Below are 27,525 nucleotides of genomic sequence, written 5' to 3'. Positions count from 1 at the left end.
CAAGGGTGTGGGAGCGATTCGGAACCGCTCATATAAGGTCAGAAGGGAAAGCTGACCCCCTGCAAACCACCCCTTACACACCCAGAGGGTGGTGGTGGTCTGGAACTCACTGCCTGAAAGGGTGGTAGAGGCAGAAACCATTGCAGCGTTTAAAAAGTACTTGGATGTGCACTCGAAGTGCGGTAACCTGCAGGGCTATGGACCAAGAGCTGGAAAGTGGGATTTGGCTGGATAGCTCTTTGTCGGCCGGCGCGGACACGATGCCATGCTGTAAATTTCTACGATTCTATGAAATGTTGAATATCCGGTTGCCTGAGCTGACTCCTAGAGAATCCAGAAAGCTAGTCGCTGGATTTACACCGGATGTAGTGTAACTCCAGCCAAATATAAAAAGATCTCAGGTGGTTTGTAGTGCTTGACCTGCACACTTCAAAAACCTTTGAATCAGTTAATTTGTCGAGGAGAAGCAATGCTGCGGCCCATTCTCTACTAACATTCGAGATGTGTCAGCCGTGACTCAGCAGGCACCACTCTCGCCTCTGAGCTAGACGGTCGTGGGTTCAAATCCCACTCCAGAGACTTGAGCACAAACATCAGGCTGATATGCTCCCTGTGCAGTGCTGAGGGAGTGCTGCACTGTGGGAGGTGCCTTCTTTTGGATGGGACGTTAAACTGAAGCTCCATCTGCTCTTTAAGGTGAACATAAAAGATCCTGATGCTACTATTTAGAAAATGAGCAAGGGAGTTATCCCCGGTGTCCTGGCCAATATTTACCTCTTAAGCAGCATCACTAAAACAGATTACCTGGTCATTATCTTATTACTGTTTGAGAGAGCCTGCTGTGTACAAATTGGCTGCAGTGTTTCCTACATTACAGTGACTGCTTCAAAAAGTACTTAAAATGGTTGCAAAGTGCTTTGGGATATCCACTGGTCATGAAGGCACTATATAAATGCACGTCTTTTCTTTAACATTAAAAATGAAGCAACTTGTGCTTGGTAAAATGCCAATGCATGCTTGTGGCACACGCAGTCCGGCGATTCTGTAATCCGGCGATTCTGTAATCCGGCGCTCCAAGATTGAAGCAATGCTGGTGGGGAGAGTACTTCAGAAAATCGTATGATTTTCTGTCCTTTCAATTTAGTAGATAGTAAATCATGGGCTGTGTGCTCAGTATTTTCAGAGATAAAGTGGGTCATCAGAATAAAGTGCCGTAAGTAGGTCATTCGGCCCCTCGAGCCTGTTCTGCCATTCAACAAGATTATGGCCGATCTTCGACCTCAACATTTAGCTGCCTCCGATCCTCAACTGATGAAAACCTGTCGCTGAAAATTCCAGTCTTGAAAATTTCAATGAACACAGACTTTCGAGGGAAGAGAGGACCAAATTTTCCCTACCCTTCATGTGAAAAAAGAGAAGGCTCACAAGGTTGATTCCGGGGATGAGGGGGTTGACTTATGAGGAAAGGTTGAGTAGGTTGGGACTCTACTCATTGGAGTTCAGAAGAATGAGAGATGATCTTATCAAAACGTATAAGAATATGAGGGGGCTTGACAAGGTGGATGCAGAGAGGATGTTTCCACTGATGGGGGAGACTAGAACTAGAGGGCATAATCTCAGAATAAGGGTCCGCCCATTTAAAACTGAGCTGAGGAGAAATTTCTTCTCTCTGAGGGTTGTAAATCTGTGGAATTCGCTGCCTCAGAGAGCTGTGGAAGCTGGGACATTGAATAAATTTAAGACAGAAATAGACAGTTTCTTAAACGATAAGGGAATAAGCGGTTATTGGGGGGGGCAGGCAGGGAAGTGGACCTGAGTCCATGATCAGATCAGCCAAGATCTTATTGAATGGTGGAGCAGGCTCGAGGGGCCTTATGGCCTACTCCTGCTCCTATTTCTTATGCTCTCATTTAAAAATGCTTCCTAATGTTATTTCTAACTGACCGAGCTCAAATGTTATGGTTATGCCCTCCTGACTGTGATTTCCTCCTGAGGGGGGAATCCTTCGTCCCTTCATCAGTTACAAGCATCTTAATTAGATAACCCTCTCAACCTTCGAAACTCAGGAGGATACAAATCTCGGCAGGTTAACATTGGCCCCGCGCTCTCCACATGTGGAGTTTTCCACTGGGAGCCCCAGATTGCAGTTATCAGGCCGAGTGTTCCTTGAGATGTAGAGGCTGTTCACTGTTACCTCACACTGCTATTATTGTTGGACTGGTATCCACACTGATGGTGCAGTTATATTGTGGACCCACTTCAAGAAGTCAGTCAGCAAAATTGCTTGAGTGTTTTGGTATCAGAGGCTCCATTCTAATTGATGTTGATGGTGGATTCAGTTGCACTAGAATGGCATAAGAAAGCATGTCTAGGTGTGTTGTTAAATTCAGTTTCATAACTTGGCTTGATAGGATTTCAGTTCATAATTTCTCGATCAGCACTACACTACTGCAGTCACAGTTCTGCTTATTTACTGATTTTGGATGCCAAAAAATATCCATGAAAACAATCTGACTGATGTAGATTGATCCTGCAAACAATATCATCAGGCTCCCTCGATCACCAGGAAACACTTCCCTACCTGGTAGACCCCTTATCCTGGTCAGACTGTTAGGCGATGGGTACATACTCTACTCGGAACTCCTGCATGGCAAGCGAGCCCCAGGTGGGCAGAGGAAACATTGCAAGGACACCCTCAAAGCCTCCTTGATAAAGTGCAACATCCCCACTGACACCTGGGAGTCCCTGGCCAAAGGCCGCCCTAAGTGGAGGAAGAGCATCCGGGAGGGCGCTGAGCACCTCGAGTCTCGTCGCCGAGAGCATGCAGAAACCAAGCGCAGACAGTGGAAGGAGCGTGCGGCAAACCAGACTCCCCACCCACCCTTTCCTCCAACGAATATCTGTCTCACCTGCGACAGAGATTGTAATTCCCGAATTGGACTGTTCAGTCACCTGAGAACTCACTTTTGGAGTGGAAGCAAGACTTCCTTGATTTCAAGAGATTGCCTATGATGATGACATAGAGAAGCTGAAGTATTTCTTCATCAAGATTTTGAAGGGCTGGAACCATCCTCACATATCACCAAGTGAGTGATATGCAGCAGCATTGGCAGAAGCATTGAAATTATCGCCTACTCATCTTTAGGTCCAAGGCACGGAACACGGTGAAGCTAAAAAAGGAGAGAAAAAGTTAGAAGTAAACACCGAGGGCTAAAAATTGGGTTGCTTAGTGTGATATATTCTTACGAAATCATTAACAAACACGCTCTACATAAGACGGCTCGAATACAGAAAACCTGTCATCATGTGACCTTGCCACACGATCCTTTATTATTTACATCGGTAGTTGCAGTACTTCAGTTGACCATTGGGTGGAGCAGTAGTCCACTAGGGGGAGCTCTATTACATTTAGCGCCACCCCGTTAGCAGCCTGAGAGACGCTCTAACGGGCCGCCAAGCACTTACCAGCTGAGCGCCGTGCTGTCAGCGCCTCCCGCGTCCTTCAGTGGAGGTTTCACAGCGGCAGTAAGAGGTAGCGCTGCTCACTCTAGCGCCACCCATTTGGTGACGTCAATGAGCATGCAACGCCCCTTTAGTGCCGCAATCGCGAACTTGAATGATTTTGCCTGCCGTAGCGCCTGGCGCTAATCCCGACAGGGAAAGCAGGCATCCTGGAGAAGCTCCCCGGGCAATATTCCAACGTGGGTATTTAGAATGGACTTATTTATACTCATTTAACTCTCTTAGCTGTTCAACACTGTTGCTAATGTAAACATTCCTCCCTTCCAGTTTGTTTTCAGTTTTCGGGTGGTCCAGCCGACCTCCCCTTTAGGCGCTGGGATCCCGGTTTCCTAGCGCCACAACTTCATCAGCGCTCCCACGATAATGCCCCAAAAATTAGGGTTAGCGCCCTAAGAGGGGTTTGGAACATTTCCCTTAGTGCTCCACTCCCCTCTTGGGACGCTAAGAACCAATATCTCGGTTGGAGGCGGTAAAGTTCGCCACCAGGTGGTGTCACCGCCTCAAAAGATCTTTTAGCCCCTAGAAATTAGACCGCGCACCCCGCACGTGTCTAAAGATGTTGACAGCGGGATTGTGTCAAATTATTCTGCTGGCCTCATTGGTCTGTTACCGGCAAGGTGCGAGTGTAGTCATTCTCCTCATGACTCCACACTCTGGTAAGGATTTTTTGGGGGGTCAGAAATTGCCCCTTCCCTTCAGGCCTGTTACCGCCGGAAATTGGCGGCCACACTGAGGAGTGCAATGGCCGACGATTTTGCGTGGAAAGGCCGCCATTTTGAAAAGTCCGCTCCTGCCCTATCCTGCTGGTGAGCCGCTCCCCCCACTAACGCTCTGCTGCTGTCAATCCGTCCTAAGTACTTCATCAGAGCATGGACCGCCAATGTGCCCCGCCCCTCCCCTCGAACACGTAATTCCATGCAGAAAATCTTGTTACCACCGCTCAGTGCCACCAACTGCTTTTTCTGCCGGTGTTTGGAGTGTTTGTAAAATGGCGGTGGGGCTGCCATTAAAGGGGAGGATGCACTGTTGCTGCCGCCATCTTATTTTTTTTTGTCGGCCGACTGCCAGGTCGGGCTGCCAACAGGCAGACTGGCACACACCCCCCCCCCCCTCCCCTCTTGGGTGCCAGGCCACTGGCCCGGCCAAACCCCCCCTCCTTGGTGGCCCAGTGAACCGAACTTTAAGAATGGCAGCGGCCCTCCCCTGTTGACTGACAGTGGCAGACATTCCATCCGCCCCCCACTTCCACCCCTCGACTTACTGAACTCCCGCCCTCCTTATGACCGAGTTCCGGGCCGCTCGAGAAAAAAAGCCAGAGAATGGAACTTAGTGCCAGAGGCCACTGCATCCACCGCTATGGTAAAAACACTCGAAACACGTAGGTGCGTCACGTTTTCAGGGGGGGGGGGGGAATTTTGGCCCCTCGGTGACAGACTTTAAGGATCACTGGTGAAGCCACATTGCACACCTGGTAACTTCCAGTTTGGATCCTAAAACAGGCGTCAGACCCCACATTAGCAAATTCAGGCGGCCTAATGCCTATTTAAGCAGCCACCATGCTCAATCCAATATGGTGTTGGGCATGCTTCTAACAGTAGTGGGCCGCCGGATGTTGGCCCCCAATATCAATCCACTTTCCACCTATCTATTGGCCCTTTCTGCCATGGCTTCAGTAATAAATGCCAGTTTCCTGTCATCACGACGATGACAATATACTGGAAATTATATCTCAAAAGAGCAAAGAGATATCCTTGGCATCTGTATCTGCCAAAGACACCTGGTTGGTGCAACAGGCTGGGTATGTCTCTGTTATGTATTTGACCCCTTGTAACCTGTATTATACTACCACAAGAGGGCCTACCTGTTAGAGTCCCAAGGGATCCCAGCATCCCTTGGGAGCACAGTATATAAGCAGGCCACTAACGAGGTATCTTCACTCTGGAATCGTAATAAAGGAGCTAAGGTCACACTTGCTCGTTACGCACAGTACTCAGTCTAACCATTTATTATGAGTGTAACAGTCTCCCTACTAAATGCTGCCATTAAGACATCATTTGCTGCAAATTTTTATGTTTTACTTAATGTTCTTGCTGAAAGGGGTTGGGGTGTCCAATCTTCGTGGCTTAGTTCTTGAAACCGGATCCAATGCTTTGTCTCTTATAAAAAACATTCCCTCGATGTCCAGTAGCAAGCACGGCATTCTCTGACAATATAGTGCTGAATATATATCTGGTCACATAAGGGGTTTGCTGTGAGAAAAGAAGTAAAGACTTGCATTTATAAAGCACCTTTCACAACCACCACATGTCCCAAAGCACTTTACAGATAAGGAAGTACTTTTTGAAGTGTAGTCACAGTTGTAATGTAGGAAACACGGAAGCCACTTTGCGCACAGCAAGCTCCCACAAACAGCAATGTGATAATGACCAGATAATCTTTTTAACGAAGTTAATTGTGGGATAAACATTGGCCAGGACAACAGGGATAACTCCCCTGCTCTCCTTTGAAATAGTGCCATGGGATCTTTTACATCTACCTGAGAGGGCAGACGGAGCCTCGGTTTAACGTCTCATCCGAAAGACGGCACCTCCGACAGTGCAGCGCTCTGCAGTGCTGTGTCGGCCATTGCTCAAGTCTCTGGAGTGGGACTGAAACCCACAACCTCTAACTCAGAGGCAAGTGTGGAACCCATGGAGTGATGGCTGAGGGGGATTAGTTCCTGCTTACACACATGTCAAATTCTCTAAAGGTCACGGCTTTGGCCTTGTGATGTTCTGACTCCATGGAGATATTGCTCCCTTAACAACCCAAACATTCCCAGAGTGAGTGCCAGTCCCCGCTGCAATTCATTCCTCTCCACGCCACTCCAAAAGACAATAACTGGCCCAGAAATTCCTCTGGGGGTCTTCCCGCGTGCAATTGCCTCCTCGCTGGATATTTTTTACGAATTTACCAGGTGGTCTCGGAGGCGCCCTGATTTCCAATGGGGAGGCCTTCTCTTCCCGCGCTGCGAAGCGTGCTCCCGCCCAGAGGGTTCCCACGCAGAAGATGCAGTCACGTGTGACTGCTCAGCCAATCAGGTAAGTATTTCACAGGTTCCCATTAATTGCACTGAGACTCATGTAATTACAAGTTCTCAGTGCTATTCAAAGCAATCACACAAAATAATAAAACATAAAAAACAGACCACACATATTTAAAATAAATTGAAATTAAAGTTATTATGTCTTATAAAAATAAAATATTTTTCCGATTTTTAAAAAGTTATTTTAATTATGGTTAAAAATAAACTTATCGTAGTGGGGAAGGTTTTTAAGAATTAACATGTTTTTATAACTTTATTTTAAAATGCTTTAGTCTATTGTTAAACACTTGCGCCTGTAAAAGTCAGCTATACCCCTGCTTTTTCAGGCACAAGATTTTAAAGGACATTTGCAGGGCAAGATATTCGTCAATATCGGAAATCTTGCCCTGCAAGTGTCCTCGCTCCCGAGATATGGAGGATCTGTAAAGTCACAAACTTGATAGACCTCAAAACCCAGTTTTCAGCACATGCTCATTGTGTGCTGAAACCCGGTTTTTCCGATGCCTTCCCGGGTCTGTAGAAACTTCGCACGGACCCGGGACATCGGAAATCCAGCACCGGTATTATCAACACACATAGAAACATAGAAACATAGAAAATAGGTGCAGGAGTAGGCCATTCGACCCTTCGAGCCTGCACCACCATTCAATAAGATCATGGCTGATCATTCCCTCAGTTCCCCTTTCCTGCTTTCTCTCCATACCCCTTGATACCTTTAGCCGTAAGGGCCGTATCTAACTCCCTCTTAAATATATCCAATGAACTGGCATCAACAACTCTCTGCGGTAGGGAAGTCCATGGGTTAACAACTCTCTGAGTGAAGAAGTTTCTCCTCATCTCAGTCATAAATGGCCTACCCCTTATCCTAAGACTGTGTCCCCTGGTTCTGGACTTCCCCCAACATCGGGAACATTCTTCCCGCATCTCACCTCTCCAGTCCCGTCAGAATTTTATATGTTTGTATGAGATCCCCCTCATCCTTCTAAACTCCAGTGTATAAAGGCCCAGTTGATCCAATCTCTCCTCATATGTCAGTACAGCCATCTCGGGAATTAGTCTGGTGAACCTTCACTGCACTCCCTCAGTAGCAAGAACGTCCTTCCTCAAATTAGGAGACCAAAACTGAACACAATATTCCAGGTGAGGCCTCACCAAGGCCCTGTACAACTGCAGTAAGACCTCCCTGCTCCTATACTCAAATTCCTGAGCTATGAATACCAACATAGCATTTGCCTTCTTCACCGCCTGCTGAACCTGCATGCAAACTTTCAATGACTGATGCACCATGACACCCTGGTCTGGCTGCACCTCCCCTTTTCCTAATCTGCCACCATTCAGATAATATTCTGCCTTCGTGTTTTTGCCCCCAAAGTGGATAAGCTCACATTTAACCACTTTATACTGCATCTGCCATGCATTTACCCACTCACCTAACCTGTCCAAGTCACCCTGCATCCTCTTAGCGTCCTCCTCACAGCTCACACCGCCACCCAGTCTAGTGACATCAAGCATGTCGGGCACAAAACAACACCAGCTGATTGGACAATGAAAGCAATAAATTGCCATGATTTAAAAAAAAATGTAACTACACTTTCTGATGTCAGTGAATACAGTAAAAATGTGTTTACCAAAAACCTGTGACATGCTTTTAATGTTGCTTTTAGTATCACGTCACCCAGGACCACCTTGGCTCCCAGACTGCATGAGGTCGACCCTCTCCTTCATTCTCTGTTTCTCAGGCCCGAAGCTAAAGTGCCTCGGTAGCCTTGAACCACCTGGAAGGCACGGCGAGTCCCAAGCAGATGTCGGCAAAATGCATTTAGATGGCTTAATATTTCCCTGCACACAGCCACAGCTGCAGGCTGGATGGTCTTTCCATCCCACAGAGGAGGGTTGCCTACCACAAAAAGGGATCGAAATCCTGTTTGTTACGCCACCAGTTAGCGCTGGAGAGGGGGCGGCTAACGGGCGGCTAAGTGATTACCGTCGCTGCGGAGCGGGTTCCTTGCCTCCTGGGCGGGGGGCGGGGGGTGGGGGGGGGGGCGGGCAGCACCAAGAGGAACTGCTGCTTGCTCAACCGCCACCCACGTGATGACGTCATCGAGCGTGCAGCGCCCCCTTGGTGCGCGGCTACGACATTAGGTAAGTACGGTGGCCTTACCGGCAGGCGTTTGTACTGACTGTGAAAGCTGTCGGTACATAGGGGATCCTGGGACCGTCGTGTCCAGAGATCAAGGTAAGTAGGTAAGTTAATTTTGTTCAGCATATATTCATGGCCCTAGTGGTGGGTGAAATAAACTTTTTTTTTTCAATTTTATCCGCTAAGATGCTGGCAGCCTACCGTCGGGAAATGGAGTCGGCCTCCTGGTCTACCGCTCTGTTAGCGCCCAAGGACGAGTGTGCAACATCTCGAATCTTTGGGGAAGCATACTGAATCTGGCAATTTGAGGCGGTGATTATCACCTGGTAGTAAAATCACCCCTCAGGCGGTGTCACCGTCTCAAAAACGGCAGTAACGAATTTCAACCCCAAAGTCTTCCTGGCTGAATTAATATGGTAATGTTGTATGGCTGTCAAAGACAAAATATCATCTCCTGGAAGCTAGACATACTGGAACTGGGTGACCATCTCAGAAAGCCTTAGATTTAAACTTGTACCAAGCAGAATATATACATTTATACACAAAGCTACATCTGCCTCAATCAGCCATTGCACAGCGACAATACAATCGGAATTTTTCACGGTGTCCGCAAACATTGATGCACTTCCATATGATTCACTTTGTTTTGAAAGCGCTGGAACATCCCAGGTACGTTTAAATCCACAGAATCAACAATAAGATAATTTTATAGAAATCTAAATTGATTCAATCGACCTATTTTGGATTACAAATGACAGAAAATGCTGGCGACACTCATCAGGTCAGGCAGCATCTATGGAGAGTGAAACAGAGTTAACGTTTCAGGTCAGAGACCCTTTGTCAGAACTGGAAAAGACAGAAATGTAACAGATTTTAAGCAGGGGCAGGGAAAAGCAGGAGGGGAGGAAAGAACAAAGGGACGGTCTGTGATAGGATGGAAGGCAGGAAAGATTAAATATTGCAAATGGGAATGGCAGAATCATAAGCAGCTGCCACCTGAAAAAATAGGGGCAGAGGTTATAGTCTGAAATTGTTGAACTCAATGTTGAGTCGAGAAGGGTGTAAAGTGCCTAATCGAGAGATGAGGTGCTGTTCCTAACGCTTACATTGAGCTTCATTGGAACAGTGTAATAGGCCGAGGACGGAGAGGTCAGAGTGGGAGTGGAGCAGAGAATTAAAGTGACAGGCGACCGGAAAACTGGGGGTCACGCTTACGGACTGAACAGAAGTGTTCCGCAAAAAGCGGTCACACCGATTTGGGTTATTGGTTTCGATTCAGGCGCCTAATTTGAGAAACGTGTTTGTGATGCCCAGGCAAAAATGGATGTTGACCTTTTATGTGGGTATTTCATACATTTACATACCTTTCATTTATTGGAAAAATGCTTGAAGGGAATAAAAATTACAGGGCTATGAAGAATGAGCCAGGGAGTGCGACTAATTGGATAGCTCTTTCAAAGGGTCGGCACAGGTGAGATGGGCCAAATGGCCTCTTTCTGTGCTACATCAATCAATGATTCTTACCAAAATATTTGAAATGTTGTTACAATCAATACTACACCCCCAAAAACAAAATGGTGCCTTATCCTGAGAACAAAATGGTAGTGAAAGTGCTTTAAGCACTTGCAGCTTACTCCATTGACTGGTGCAGTGTGGTCAACTGCTGACTGAGTTAGTGATTGAAGGCATGCTACTGTGGGGAGGTTAGGCACTACTACAGCGAAAGAGAAGGAGGATCTGACTAAGCTAACACTTTCACAAACCGCCAAGTAGACAACTTCAGAAGAGGATTGGCAGAGTCTGCGAGACCAAGGGCTAGAACCTGCACTTTTGTGGTTATCGACCTCCGGCGTGGGTGTTAAAAAAGGGTTTTCAGATTGTCGGCTTCTCGCCCATTCTCAAAGCACCTAGTTACCACTTTTGAAAATGGATGTTACTGCGAGCGATATAACATGGGCGGTAGCGTTAAATTTTTTTGACCTTCTGCCGTAAAGTCGACGACCAACGAAGTGCATGAGGGCAACCAATGCCGCAAATGATGGAACGACCTTATGGGATCAGCTAGAGTAAGTATTATGTTTATTTACATGTGCTTATGTATTTATATAACTTGATTTGTAACAGTCATGAGTGACTGTCATCAGATCTGAGGTCTTTAGCTTTTACCGGGAATGTTTTACTCAAAGCCTGCAGTCATGGTGTACATCTTTAGGTAAACAATGATAATTATCATAATAATCATGATTACATCTATCGGTTATATCAGTCTCTGTGACAGTACCCAGCAATGATATCATGGGATGGGAACCTATGCAGGGAGACAGAGGGAAGTAGAATGGGGGCAGAAGCAAAAGATAGAAAGAAGAAAAGTAAAAGTGGAGGGTAGAGAAACCCAAGGCAAAAAGCAAAAAGGGCCACATTACAGCAAAGTTCTAAAGTGTCAAAGTGTGTTAAAAAGACAAGCCTGAAGGCTCTGTGCCTCAATGCAAGGAGTATTCGGAATAAGGTGGACATATTAACTGCGCAGATAGCAGTTAACGGATATGATGTAATTAGCATCATGGAGACATGGCTCCAGGGTGACCAAGGCTGGGAACTCAACATCCAGGGGTATTCAACATTTATGAAGGATATACAGAATGGAAAAGGAGGTGGGGAGGCATTGCTGGTTAAAGAGGAAATTAATGCAATAGTAAGGAAGGACATGAGCTTGGATGATGTGGAATCGGTATGGGTGGAGCTACGGAATACCAAAGGGCAGAAAATGCTAGTGGGAGTTGTGTAAAGACCGCCAAACAGTAGTAGTGAGGTTGGAGACAGCATCAAGCAAGAAATTAGGGATGCGTGCAATAAAGGTACAGCAGTTATCATGGGCAATATTAATCTACATATTGATTAGGCTAACGAAACTAGTAGCAATGCGGTGGAGGAGGATTTCGTGGAGTGTATTAGGGATGGTTTTCTAGACCAATACATCGAGGAACCAACTAGAGGGCTGGCCATCCTAGACTGAGTGATGTGTAATGAGAAAGGACTAATTAGCAATCTTGTTGTGCGAGGGTTCTTGGGGAAGAGTGACCATAATATAGTAGAATTCTTTATTAAGATCGTGAGTGACACAGTTAATTCAGAGATGAGGGTCCTGAACTTAAAGTAAGGTAACTTCGATGGTATGAGACGTGAATTGGCTAGAATAGACTGATACTTAAAGGGTTGACGGTGGATAGGCAATGTCAAATATTTAAAGATCACATGCATGAAGTTTAACAATTGTACATCTCTGTCTGGAGTAAAACTAAAACGGGGAAGGTGGCTCAACCGTGGCTAACAAGGGAAATTAAGGATAGTGTTAAATCCAAGGAATAGGCATATAAATTGGCCAGAAAAAGCAGCAAATCTGAAGACTGGGAGAATTTTGTAATACAGCAGAGGAGGACAAAGAGTTTAATTAGGAGGGGGAAAATAGAGTATGAGAAGAAGCTTGCCAGGATCATAAAAACTGACTGCAAAAGCTTCTATAGATATGCGAAGAGAAAAAGATTAGTGAAGACAAATGTTGGTCCCTTGCAGTAGGATTCTGGTGAATTTATAATGGGGAACAAAGAAATGGCAGATCAATTGAACAAAAACTTTGGTTCTGTCTTCACGAAGGAAGACACAAATAACCTTCTGGAAATACTAAGGGATCGAGGGTCTAGTGAGAAGGAGGAACTGTAAGAAATCCTTATTAGGCAGGAAATTGTGTTAGGGAAATTGATGGGATTGAAGGCCGATAAATCCCCAAGGCCTGATAGTCTGCATCCCAGAGTACTTAAGGAAGTAGCCCTAGAAATAGTGGATGCATTGGTGATCATTTTCCAACAGTCTATCGAATCTGGATCGGTCCCTATGGACTGGAGGATAGCTAATGCAACACCAATTTTTAAGAAGGGAGAGAGAGAGAAGGCAGGTAATTGTAGACCGGTTAGCCTGACATCAGTAGTGGGGAAAATGTTGGAATCAATTATTAAAGATGAAATAGCAGCACATTTGGAAAGCAGTAACGGGATTGGTCCAAGTCAGCATGGATTTATGAAGGGGAAATCATGCTTGACAAATCTTCTAGAATTTTTTGAGGATGTAACTTGTAGAGTGGACAAGGGAGAACCACTGGATGTGGTGTATTTGGACTTTCAAAAGGCTTTTGACAAGGTCCCACACAAGAGATTGGTGTGCAAAATTAAAGCACATGGTATTGGGGGTAATGTACTGACGTGGATAGAGAACTGGTTGGCAGACAGAAAGCAGAGAGTCGGGATAAACGGGTCCTTTTCAGAATGGCAGGCAGTGACTAGTGCGGTGCCGCAGGGCTCAGTGCTGGGACTCCAGCTATTTACAATATACATTAATGATTTGGATGAGGGAATTGAATGTAATATCTCCAAGTTTGCAGATGACACTCAGCTGGGTGGCAGTGTGAGCTGTGAGGAGGACACTAAAAGGCTGCAGGGTGACTTGGAGAGGTTAGGTGAGTGGGCAAATGTGTGGCAGATGCAGTATAATGTGGATAAATGTGAGGTTATCCACTTTGGTGGCAAAAACACGAAGGCAGAATATTATCTGAATGGCAGCAGATTAGGAAAAGGGGAGGTGCAGCGAGACCTGGGTGTCATGGTGCATCAGTCATTGAAAGTTGGCATACAGGTACAGCAGGCGGTGAAGAAGGCAAATGGTATGTTGGCCTTCATAGCTACGGAATTTGAGTATAGGACCAGGGAGGTCTTACTGCAGTTGTACAGGGCCTTAATGAGGCGTCACCTGGAATATTGTGTTCAGTTTTGGTCTCCTAATCTGAGGAAGGGCGTTCTTGCTATTGAGGGAGTGCAGGGAAGGTTCACCAGACTGATTCCCAGGATGGTAGGAATGACATATGAGGAGAGACTGGATCGACTGGGCCTGTATTCGCTGGAATTTAGAAGGATGAGAAGGGATCTCATAGAAACATATAAGATTCTGACGGGACTGGACAGGTTAGATGCAGGAAGAATGTTCCCGATGTTGGGGAAGTCCAGAACCAGGGAACATAGTCTAAGGATAAGGGGTAAGCCATTTAGGACTGAGATGAGGAGAAACTTCTTCACTCAGAGAGTTGTTAACCGGTGGAATTCCCTACCGCAGAGAATTGTTGATGCCAGTTCATTTGATATATTCAAGAGGGAGTTAGATATGGCCCTTACAACTAAAGGGATCAAAGGGTATGGAGAGAAAGCAGGAAAGGGGTACTGAGGTGAATGTTCAGCCAATGATCTTATTGAATAGTGGTGCAGGCTCGAAGGGCCGAATGGCCTACTCCTACAACTATTTTCTAGGTTTCTATGTTTCGTTGATCCCATGCCATGTTGTCCTGTCACCTTTTTACAGAAGAAGTTATCGACGATGAGGTCCGTGCAGAGGCGAACCAGTCCCCAGCGACATCACAGAGATGGAGGAGCGAGTGTTCGTACTCGTGGGGAATCACCCCCAGACAGCCACGGACGCATCTGCAGACCCTGAAGTGATGCCACGTGAATAAAGCTTACACCATTACGTGATATAAAGTCAATAAGATGCCACAGCCACTCATATCCGAACAATCATATATGATAGATGATTTCTAAAATTGTCATATAAATGACAATACTGAAAATGATTGCAATGCAAATGTGTTGATGTTCATGAAATGTGATGTCTGTGATGATTTTGAGAGCTGTGGTGCTTTTGGCGGTGCATATGCTGTGTGTAGCGCTGGACTCACCTTGTCACCCTAGCACCCACTTCTCCTCTAATAACCTCATTTGAGTTTTGCAGCTCAGCCAGCAGCACGTCCCAATGCAAGGCCACAGGGGCCAGAAGCTGGAGGTGCAGGGCACGAGTTGGTGGGCGATCCTATTACATCTGCTGCTGAGGAGCTCCAATTCTCGCCTGTCAATCGGCTGGGTCTATTCTCCACGGATGAGAGCGCAGATTTCGAGCAACTTCCATCGCCATGCTCCAGAAGCCATTCCACCCCAAGGCCATCTAATGATTCTCCGGTCATTCCCGCCTCCACTCTGGAGGTACCGGGCCCAAGTACCTCGCCACAGGGCACCCCATTTGTCCCCAGGATGGCGCCGACCCCGCAGAGGCCTCGTGGACGCGGCAGGTCTGTGCCAAGAGTGCCACATGACAGCGGAGAGATGGTACAGTTGTCCAGTAGGACTGTAGATATTGGTGACCAGCTCATCGAAACTTTTGTGGGGGCATATTCCGACAGCTGGCCACCATCTCCGGCACCATGATCGGGTTCATTCCGCGGATGGCGGAGTCCATAGATGCGATAGCCAGGAACATTGTTGCCACGGGCCTCCCAGTGGTCACCGAGCGCGGCACTCTACCCCTAGGTTCCGCACCACCACTGCGAACGACAGGTTGAAGCTGGGTGATCTGCTGGCCATTAGTTTTGATAAATATGCTCCTCACGACAAAAAAAGGTGGGTGGGTGTTAATATTGAATCTCAGTGTTAATTCTGTGTGGAAATTAACGCTGGGCGTTATTTTGGGCATTGATTTCGCCCATTCTGATGATTCCAGCCCAAAAAAGTGGGTGGGCGATAATACTTTTTGCCGATGTTAAGCACATGGAAAATGCTCGGCGATAAGTTTTCTAAAATTGGCCGTCAGTTTCCATTTTGTGGCTAAATGGGCGATTTCTGGGCGTTATGCGTCATTTCAGTGGTAAAGTGGGTGTTAAGTGGGCATTAAGGAGACAAAAAAGGAGGAGGTTCTAGCCCCATGTAATAGAATGATAGAAAAATATACCTTAAAAATACTCTTGATTTGAGATGACAACATGTTCCAAAGAGTCCACCTATGGCTCTCCAGAGCCGAAATATTCTCGATCCTCAATTACTCTCCCTAAGCAATTGCTCTACTTGGAACTCCTACATGGTAAGTGAGCCCCAGGTGGGCAGAGGAAACCCTCAAAGCCTCCTTGATCAAGTGTAACATCCCCAGCGGCACCTAGGAGTCCCTGGCCCAAGACTGGCCAAAGTGGAGGAAGTGCATCCGGGAGGGCGCTGAGCAGCTCGAGCCTCATCGCCGAGAGCATGCAGAAAACAAGCGCGGGCAGCGGAAGGAGCGTGCAGCAAACCAGACTCCCCACCCACCCTTTCCCTCAGCCACTGTCTGTCCCGCCTGTGACAGAGACTGTAATTCCCATATTGGACTGTGCAACCACCTGAGAACTCACTTTTAGAGTGGAAGCAAGTCTTCCTCGATTTCGAGGGACTGCCTATGATCATGACTCACCATGTTGTCACTGTGAGGAGGCACCTGATCTGTTTGTGCTCATAATACCACTGTGTGGTATAGATAAGGTCTCAGTCGTGGCTCAATTGCGAGCACCCTCGTCTCTGGGTCAGAAGTTTGTGGGTTCAAGTTCGCAATCCAGAGACGAGCACATAATCTAGTGGGACATTTCAAAACAGCATCAAGGGAGTGCTGCACTGTCAAAGATGCCATCGTTTGGATGAGACTTTAAATCGAGGCCATGATCCCCTCTTGGGAAGGTATAAAAGATCCCATGATGCTAGTCTAAGAGCAGAGCGGTGTTCCCCAATGTTCTGGACAATATTTACCCCTCAACCATCATTACAAAAAAAATGATCTGCCAACACTGCGAAAGTTCTTCACTGGCTTTGGGACATCTTGAGGTCATAAAAGACACGATATAAATGTTATTCCTTTCATTGCTGAGATCAAGAGCAGAGGGTTGACTCTGAATTCCACAGTAAGAAACACTGAAACAAGAAAAAGCCATTTGGCTGACTTTTGCTTTCTCAGTCCATGACTACCTGAATCATCAACTTCACTTCTCCATGCAAAACTTCTTTACTCTATTCCTAATCTCTGTGCCGCTGAAATTCCTTGCAATCATCGGCACCAACGTCCTTATAGCGGTGTAAACATCGAGGCTGCACATATGAATGATGTCATGTATGTATGCTTGGGATTACTAGCCACCAGGTGGCACGACTGCCGGAGGTCATTGGGCTGTACGCACGTGTGTGCAGCCCAGGTTTAAAAGGCAAGCCATCATGTAATGTCATCACTTTGGGCCCTAATAAAGCAGAGCCAGGTCTGTACCTGTGTTAGGTTACAGTATTCAGTCTATCGCGTTATTACATGCATAACAAATAATTTTCCTCATACATCCTTTATTTCAGGGGCGAGCGCATGAACTCTGTGTCCAACAACACTGAAACCGTCAGGTGCTTATTGCTCTGCCTCCACTGGGAAGAGGAAAGTATCCCCTCCAAGCTCAGTGTTGGAAGATTATGCCCAGTGATGCTTCCTGAACCTCATGATGTACAGTTCACTGGGTGCAACTCCCTGGGCTGGTTGCTGGGAGTAAGGAAGCAACTTGTATGGATGACAAACTGGGCGAGGTTGGGAATGAGAGAGACGGGATGGAGTCAAATGACTGGCTCTGTGCCGTGACTTTCTCTGTGCTCTCCTCCTCCACCACCACCTTCTCCTCCAGAAGTTCCACTTCCTGCTGCATGACTCCCTGGGCTCCAGTTCAGCTCCTCCTCTTTCTCAAACACCCGCTTCTGCCGGTGGAGGACCCCGTGGCTGTGGTGCATCTGCAGGGAAGGATAGCAAAAGGTGAGATGAAGTGAACATATCTCAGGATGAACGAGAGATGGGAATTGAGGTGGTAATGCCATGGCCTGCCAGGCCATGAAGGTACGTGTTGAGGTACACACCTGGTGCAGCATGACGGGGTCACACATGTGCAGCATGTTCAAGGTGACAAATCCTGTTTGATAATCGCTCCTGTGAAGTGTCTTGGGACGTTTTAAAGAAAGAAAGACTTGCATTTATATAGTGCCTTTCACGACCACCGGACATCTCAAGGCGCTTTACTGTCACTGATGTATTTTTGGAGTGTAGTCACTGTTGTAATGCGGGACACGCGGCAGACAATTTGCGCACAGCAAGCTTCCACAAACAGTAATGTGATAATACCAGATAATCAGTTTTTATTATGTTGATTGAAAGATAAATATTGGCCAGGACACCAGGGATAACTCTCCCTGCTGTTCTTCGAAATAGTGCCATGGGATCTTTTACATCCACCTGAGAGGGCAGACGGGGCCTCGGTTTATCGTCTCATCTAAAGATGGCACCTCTGACAGTGCAGCGCTCCCTCAGCTCTGCACTGGGCGTGTCAGCCTAGAATTATGTGCTCAATTTCCTGGAGTGGGACTTGTACCGAAAACTTTATTGACTCAGAAGTGAGTGCACTACCCACTGAGCCACGGATGACAACTGACGCCATGACTATGTTAAAGGCGCTATATAAATGCAAGTTGTTGTTCTACTCATGGCGGTTCAGCAGCCTGCTGGCGAGGAGAACCCTTTTGTTGCTGAGCCACTCTGGCCATTATATGCCAAGTTCGGTCCTTACCTTGCCTGCCCTGGTGCTTCGTCTGATATTGCTCTGCGGTGCTCAGTATGAGAGCTGGCATGGAGTGCCTGAGCCACCTCAGCCCCCCGCAACCACCACCCCCCCCCACCCCGCAGCCCATCTTCCAGACGGCAAGGCTGAAATGCCTGGAAGACCACAGGAGTCTGACCCTACTGTTTTTCACCTCTTCCAAGGCAGCTTGCTGGTCTTCTTATGAACACTGCACAGCCTGTTGGCAAATCACTGCCCGGGCATGTTTACCCTTGGGCACAACCGGTCTGTGACTGGTCACTCTTCTGGCACGAGACATCTCAGGTAAAGTTGGGAGCCGCAGACCGCCCCAGACATCGCCCACCTCTCTCCCACTTCAGTAGGAAAAATTGAGCCCCATTCGTGCTGATAAATAGCACCAGGGGTCGTTGCTGATGTCATCGGAGCTGTGGACATATTTAGCCATGTGGCTTTTATTAACTGCCAATTTATTAAAAAAATCGGGACTTTCTTGCTCACATTTCAAACAAATATTTAGTAAATTATTAAGGTGATTAATTTTCACCCTCCCATCTCTCTCAATATTTTCTGCATTGCAGGGAAAATTGATTTCCTCTGCTGCACTTTTTGGAAGGTGGGTGCAAAGGTGTTGCACACAATGTCGGATCTGTCTTGTATGTATGCTTGGGGTTACTAGCCACCAGATGGCGCCACTGTCGGAGGTTATTGGGCTGTACGCACATGTGTGCGGCCCAGGTATAAAAGGCAAGCCATCATGTAATGTAATCACTTTGGGCCCTAATAAAGCAGAGCCAGGTTTGTACCTATGTTAGTTTACAGTATTCAGTCTATTCGGTTATTACATACATAACATTTGGCGACGAAGTAATTTAAGAAACTTTGCATGCAAAAATGAGCACAATTGGAATTCTAGAGAGATTCGTGGAGGGAGAGGACTGGGCAGATTTTGTAGCTCACCCCCTGGACTAGTACTTCGTGGGCAACAAAATGGAGGAACCCACTGATGCAGTTAGGCGCAGGGCGGTCTTCCTCACGGTTTGCGGTCCGAAAATCTATAGATTCATAAAAAATCTTCTCTTGCCTGCAAGTCCAATGGACAAGGACTATGAGGAATTGTGTGCTCTGGTACGTGACCATCTCAAACCAGAAGAAGGCATCATCATCTCATCGATTCTGCGCACACGTTTGTTCTGAGGGCCAGGATGTGTCGGAATTTGTTGCCGACCTAAGACGTCTAGCTGGCCCGTGTAAGTTTGAAAATGCTTTGGAGACATGCTGTGGGACTTCTTTGTAATTGGCATCAGCCACGAGGTGATCCTGCGTAAGCTACTGGCGGCAGAGACGCTGGATTTAAGCAAGGCCATCACGATTGCCCAGGCATGCATGACGATGGACAAAAACTTAAAGCAGATATCATCGAAAAATCGGAACTTGGCAAGTTTGCATCATTGTTTGGCAGAGCTGCATATGGCAGAGCCTACTCGACGGTGTATGCGAAACCTGTGGCTGCCCAAGGTTCGCCAACAGGAATTAATCCGATTTCACTGTGTTGCCTTTGTGGGGGCAATCATCGGCCTCATCAGTATCGGTTTAAGCAGTACATTTGTAAAGGCTGTTCCAGACTGCGGCATCTCCAGCGCATGTGTCCGCAACTGAGCAACCGTGCTGCGACACACCACGTGGAGGATGATGACCAATATAGCGCGGATCCGGATATGCAATCCAAGATACCAGAGGAGGAAGTGCATGGACTGTATTCGTTCCTAACAAAGAACCAACTGATAATGATTAATGTGAAACTTAACGGTGGAATTGGACACGGGTGCGTGTCAATCAATAATGAGCCAGAGGACATTCGACAAGCTGTGGGATACTAAGGCTGTGAGGCCTAAGCTGAGTCCAGTCAATGGCAAGTTGCGTACTTAAACTAAAGAACTCATAACGGTAATTGGCAGTGCAGTAATCAAGGTGTCGTATGATGGTGCAGTTCATGATTTACCTTTATGGATTGTTCCAGATAATGGTCCAACATTGTTTGGCAGGAATTGGCTAGAAAAAATCAAATGGAATTGGAACGATATCAAAGCACTGTCATCGGAGGATGATACTCCATGTGCTCAAGTGCTGAGCAAGCTCCCCTCGCTGTTTGAACCAGGCATCGGCAATTTCACGGGAGCCAAGGTGCAGATCCACGTGGACTCGGATGCAAGACCTGAACATCATAAAGCTCGGGCATGATGAGGGAGAAGGTCGAAATCGAACTGGACAGACTCCAGTGTGAAGGGGGGACATCACCGGTCGATTTAACGAATGGGCCAACCCCATTATTCTTGTGTTGAAGAGTGATGGCACTGTCAGGATTTGTGGAGACTACAAGGTTACGATCAACCGAGTTTTGAAACAGGATCAATACCCGTTACCGAAGGCTGATGACCTATTTGCAATGCTAGCCGGGGGGAAGTCGTTTACTAAACTGGATCTGACGTCGGCCTACATGACACAGGAGCTGGTCAAGACGTCAAAGAAACTTACGTGCATCAACACGCATAAAGACTGTTTATCTACAACAGGTGTCGTTTCAGAATTCGCTCGGCTGCAGCCATATTTCAGAGGAACATGGAGAGTCTACTGAAGTCCGCCCCTCGAACCGATGTCTTCCAACATGACATACTGGTCACAGGTCGTGACACCGCCGACCATCTGAACAACCTGTAAGAGGTTCTACATCATCTGGACAAAGTGGGACTCAGACTGAAATGTTCGAAGTACGTCATCATGGCACTGGAAGTCGAATTCCCGGGGAGGAAAATTGCTGCTGACGGTATCAGGCCTATGGACTCGAAAACCAAGGCCATCAAAAATACACCCAGGCCTCAGAATGTGACGGAGCTGCGATTGTTCCTTGGTCTACTCAACTACTTCGCAAATTTCCTATCCATACTGAGCACTTCTTTAGAGCCACTGCACATGCTGCTAAGAAAAAGCGACAACTGGGTTTGGGGTGCGTCTCAAGATAGAGCTTTTAAGAGAGCGACTAATCTGCTTTGGTCTAACAAGCTGCTGGTACATTCTGATCCGTGTAAGTGTCTAATATTGGCCTGTGATGTGTCGTCACATGGAGTTGGTTGCATGCTTCAACAAGCTAATGAGTCAGGTAAACTAAAACCCGTTGCGTATGCTTCTAAAAGTTTGTCAAAGGCGGAAAGAGCCCACAGTATGGTAGAAAAAGAAGCATTAGCCTGTGTGTATGGGGTTAAAAAGATGCATCAATAAGGATTGAACTGGAAACAGATCACAAGCCACTCATTTCATTGGTTTTCGGAAAACAAAGGTATCAATATCAATGCCACGTCCCGCATCCAGAGGTGAGCGCTGACATTATCTGCCTATGATTATGTCATTCGCCATAGACCTGGCACCGAGAATTGTGCCAATGCACTGAGTCATCTGCCGTTGCCCACACCGGAGGTGGAGATGCCAAAACATGCAGACCTACTGTTAGTTATGGATGCTTTTGAAAGTGAAGGAACACCTGTCATAGCTCAACAAGTTAAGACCTGGACCAGCCAGGACCAGACAATATCAGTTGTGAAATGTTGTGTCCTTAGTGGTGATTGATCTGTCATACCCAAGCAAATGGGTGATGACACCAAATCGTACAACCATCGCAAAGACGAACTATCCATTCAGTCAGATTGTTTACTGTGGGGTAATCGTGTTGTTATGCCTACGAAAGGCAGAGAGAAATTTGTACTTGACCAACATAGCACTCATCCCAGTAACGTCATGATGAAAACCATCTCTTGTATGATGGCCTGGAATTGACTCTGATCTGGAATCATGTGTGCATCAGTGAATAGAGTATGAGAGGAAGCTTGCTGGGAACATAAAAAACTGACTGCAAAGGCTTCTATAGATATGTGAAGAGAAAAGGATTAGTGAAAACAAACATAGGTCCCTTGCAGTCAGAATCAGGTGAATTTATAATGGGGAACAAAGAAATGACAGACCAGTTAAACAAATACTTTGGTTCTGTCTTCACGAAGGAAGACACAAATAACCTTCCGGAAATACTAAGGGACCGAGGGTCTAGTGAGAAGGAGGAACTGAAGGAAATCCTTATTAGGCGGGAAATTGTGTTAGGGAAATTGATGGGATTGAAGGCCAATAAATCCCTGGGGTCTGCATCCCAGAGTACTTAAGGAAGTAGTGCTATAAATAATGGATGTATTGGTGATCATTTTCTAACAGTCTATCGAATCTGAATCGGTTCCTTTGGACTGGACGGTAGCTAGTGCAACACCAATTTTTAAGAAGGGAGGGAGAGAGAAGACGGGTAATTATAGACCAGTTAGCCTGACATCAGTCGTGGGGAAAATGTTGGAATCAATTATTAAAGATGAAATAGCAGCACATTTGGAAAGCAGTGATGGGATTGGTCCAAGTCAGGATGGATTTAAGAACGGGAAATCATGTTTGACAAATCTTCTAGAATTTTTTGAGGATGTAACTCATAGAGTGGGCAAGGGAGAACCGGTGGATGTGGTGTATTTGGACTTTCAAAAGGCTTTTGACAAGGTCTCACACAAGAGATTGATGTGCTAAATTAAAGCACATGGTATTGGGGGTAATGTACTGGCGTGGATAGAGAACTGGTTGGCAGACAGGAAGCAGAGAGTCGGGATAAATGAGTCCTTTTCAGAATGGCAGGCAGTGACTAGTGGAGTGCCACAGGGCTCCCAGCTGGGACCCCAGCTATTTACAATATACATTAATGATTTGGATGAGGGAATTGGTTATAATATCTCCAAGTTTGCAGATGACACTAAGCTGGGGGTGTGGTGTGAGCTGTGAGGAGGACGCTAAAAGGCTGCAGGATGACTTGGAGAGGTTAGGTGAGTGGGAAAATGCATCGCAGATGCAGTATAATGTGGATAAATGTGAGGTTATCCACTTTGGTGGCAAAAACACAAGGGCAGAATATTATCTGAAAGGCGGCAGATTAGGAAAAAAAAGGGGAGGTGCAACGAGACCAGGGTGTCATGGTACATCAGTCATTAAAAGTTGGCATGCAGGAACAGCAGGCGGTGAAGAAGGCAAATGGTATCTTGGCTTTCATAGCTAGGGGATTTGAGTATAGGAGCAGGGAGGTCTTACTGCAGTTGTACAGGCCCTTGGTGAGGCCTCACCTGGAATACTGTGTTCAGTTTTGTTCTCCTAATTTGAGGAAGGACGTTCTTGCTATTGAGGGTGTGCAACGAAGGTTCACCAGACTGATTACCGGGATGGCAGGACTGACATATGAGGAGAGACTCGATCGACTGGGCCTGTATTCACTGGAGTTTAGAAGGATGAGAGGGGATCTCATAGAAACATATAAGATTCTGACGGGACTGGACAGGTTAGATGCAGGAAGAATGTTCTCGATGTTGGGGAAGTCCAAAACCAGGGGACATAACCTAAGGATAAGGGGTAAGCCATTTACAACTGAGATGAGGAGAAACTTCTTCACTCAGAGAGTTTTTAACCTGTGAAATTCCCTACCGCAGAGAGTTGTTGATGCCAGTTCATTGGATAAATTCAAGAAGGAGTTAGATATGGCCCCTACGACTAAAGCGTTCAAGGGGTATGGACAGAAAGCAGGAAAGGGGTACTGAGGGAAAAATCAGCCATGATCTTATTGAATGGTGGTGCAGGCTCAAAGGGCTGAATAACTTACTCCTGCACCTATTTTCTATGTTTCTATGTAACACTTGCATGCAGTTAAGTAAAACACCAGCAGAATCGCCGCTGAGTCTGTGGTCGTGGCCATCTAAACCATGGTCCAGGATCCACATCGACTTTTCAGGTCCCTTTCTGGGAAAGATGTTTTTAGTTGTGGTGGATGCATATTTCAAGAATAGAGTGTATAATCATGTCATCCCGTACATCCACAGCTACCATTGAGAGCCTTCATGTCATGTTTGCCATTCATGGTCTGCCCGACATCGTTGTAAGCGACAACGGACCTTGCTTCACTAGTCTGGAGTTTCAAGAGTTCATGAAACTCAATGGTCTCAAACATGTGAGGTCAGCACCATTCAAACCCGCATCTAATGGTCAAGCAGAACGTGCTGTACAAACCATCAAGCAGAGTATGAAACGTGTAACTCAAGGTTCACTGCAGACTCGCTTGTCATGCATATTGCTTAGTTACAGGGCAAGACTCCACACACTTACCGAGGTCCCCCCTACTGAACTATTGATAAAGAGAGGTCTCAAGACCAAGCTCTCTCTTGTCCACCCTGACTTGAACGATCATGTTGAATACAGACGTCAAAATCAGCAGTGTTATCATGATTGCGTGGCTGTGTCACGCGACATTTCTGTTAACGATCCTGTATATGTACTAAATTATGATCAAGGCCCCAAGTCGGTACTGTTACAGCCATGGAAGGTAACAGAGTGTTTATCGTCAAGCTCAAGAATGGGCAAACATGCAGGAAACAAGTTGATCAGATAAAGCTACGGCACACGGATGAAATGGAACAGTCTGAGGAAGACACAATCAGTGACCAACCAACCTACCTTCAGTCATCAGAGGACTCCGCTGTCATCAATGAATCTGGACTTTCAATCCCTGACATGGTCATTGCCACTCCCATCAGATCGGCTACCCAGCCCCCAGTCATAACAGACTCAGAATGCTCGCCCATGGCTGGAGTTGAACTGAGATGATCAACTCGGGAGCGGAAAGCCCTGGACTGTCTCAATTTGTAAAAAGACTGTTACTAATATCTTAAAGGGGGATATTGTCATATCTGTATGCTTGGGGTTACTAGCCACCAGGTGGCGCCACTGCCAGAGGTCATTGGGCCGTACGCATGCATGTGCAGCCCAGGTGTGAAAGACAAGCCATCAAGTAATGTCATCACTTTGGGCCCAAATAAAGCAGAGTCAGATTTGTACCTGTGTTAATTTACAGTATTCAGTTTATCGAGTTATTACATGCATAACAGGATCGAAATATGGTAACTGAAAGCTGCAGAACTGAGACAGAGCGTAAATGCATCAACAAACAGTTCAAATTTTTTGAAGAATGTAAGCACCTGGATTTTCCATTGAGGCTTTGGGGATCGTCTGAACTCCTGTGGAAATTGTACCACGTGACGTTTTAGGAACAGGTAGAAACCCATTAGGCCCAACAAGCCTGTTGCTTTTTCATTAACCCACCTGTCTTCTTGCAGTATACTTCAATTCCTTTTCTTTCCAATCTCACAATTGATTGTCTCTGAAACCTGTTTATAGTATCAGTTTCAGTGACCTTTCCTGTTCATTTATTTCCACAACCCTATTACTAGCTAAGAGAAGAAGACCTGTCTGGCTTCCCTTCTCATTTGTGTCCCTGGTATTTAAAGTCTTCTCCATAGTGAATAACTTGCCGAGATCAATTTTGTCATCATGAAAATGTCAATTGGATTACCTTGAAGTCTCTTTTCCAAAGCTCAATGTCCTTAAATTTCGTATAAGTTTTATTCCTGATATCCAGAATCAAATCCATTCATTAAAAAAAATCAATCTCTCAAGAAAAATATGACCCAGAAACTCGTTTCGAACTTTAATTGCGAAACCTAAACTTTGCGATCTTTATTAGTTGTGATTTGCAGACACACTGCCAAATGTCATAGTTTTGGACATCAAAGTGGGTTGATGCCACAGTGTCTATTTGCCGATCTATCTTCACACATCCAGTTAATTCTGAATCTCATTGCTGCTGGAGTCCTTTCAAACCGTCTCTTAATATAGCATCACCTGGCATTCACAACCCTAATTTTCACATGAACCCATCAGAGTAGAAATCACAATGAAAACCTACGTCTGACCTGCACAGTGTTATCAGAAACATCAAGATGATAAATCATATGCAGTTTGCTGAAATCCTTTTCTTTCTCAAATCCCTTTTAGACAAAAATTTGTTGTGAGTGATTGCTGTTTTGCCGGTCGGAAATTGGTCTTTGTCTGTTCGAGCAGTTGTTATGTGCTGACAGTTTTCTGTGCTTGACCTTTAACCTGGTGCTCAGCTGTGCTCTGAGCTTCAGTAGACAGGGGTTCAGTGCCTCACTCACCCGTTGTCTCCGGAATATGTTCCAAGTCGTTCTGCTGTGAATTAACAATGGCATAAAAGTTAGCAGTGTGGAGGCTGCGACCTGCATGAGAACACCAGTGGCAGGTCGGGGCCATAAAAGGAGTGGAGGATCGGCGGCCGGGAGCAGCATGGAGGCGTACCACTTCACAGAGCAGCGCGAGCTGGTGCAGAAGGGCGACGGCAGCGAAGAGTGACGTCATCAAGGTCCAGGTCGGTGATTGGAGCATGGGCAGATACAGCAGGAGCGGCGAGAGACTGTGGAGGGACATGATCGGTGCCCAGGGGAGGTGTGAGTTCGGAGCCAGGGGCCCAGGGGCAGCACAGGCCAGCCCACACTGCGATACGTGTGTGCACTAGCTCCGTGCAGCAGAGCAGCTCGCCAATCGTCTTGGTTAACCCTTGCCATTGTACCAAGACTTAGCTCTGACAAGCCCGTGTGGTGGCTGGTGTGCAACGGTCACCACACGTTAAAAAAATCCACGCACAGGCATCTTCCACCCTGTTATATATGCAGACCATGGATATACTCTCTGTGTAGTCACTGTATAGTTGCATAAGATGGAGACTTGTTACCTGATGTACTATCAATAGGGCTTACACTGTGTATACACTATGTTGGCACCACTAGAGGGTGCAACTGGTGGAGACCGAGATTTCCTGCCCCTGTGGCAGAGGCTGTCCTCCAGAAGGCACTGCGGTGGGAGACCTGAGGGTCACCTGCATAGGTGTGCAGAGCCCAGTATAAAAGGCTGCTCACCATGCTTGTGCCTCACTCTGGAGTTACGAATAAAGGACCAAGGTCACTACAGTTTGAGTACAACACATTGCTTCGTGGAGTCATTCATAAGTGCACTGCAGACACAACACACCCTTCAGGATGTAGTTCAGGACCTGGAATATTAGGTCCTTCATTGAAACACCTGTGCACTCATCCTTTCTTGGCGTGGAAGCAAGTCATCCTCGATACGAGGGACTGCCTATAATGATGAAAAGTTGTAACAAAGATATCAGAACACATCCCTTGCGAAAAACATGGGCCCAGAAATTGCGGTCAGAGGCTTCCTCCCAGGCGGAAGCCTGCGACTCAATTTTTTTTAACGAAAGTACCTGCTGGTCCTGGAGGAACTAACACTTCAGCTCTGAGGTCTAGTTGTGCAGCGCCGTGCAGAGGC

This window comes from Pristiophorus japonicus, chromosome 5, assembly GCF_044704955.1.
Source record: "Pristiophorus japonicus isolate sPriJap1 chromosome 5, sPriJap1.hap1, whole genome shotgun sequence".
NCBI classification, from domain to species: domain Eukaryota; kingdom Metazoa; phylum Chordata; class Chondrichthyes; family Pristiophoridae; genus Pristiophorus; species Pristiophorus japonicus.
This window is presented reverse-complemented; position numbering follows the sequence as displayed.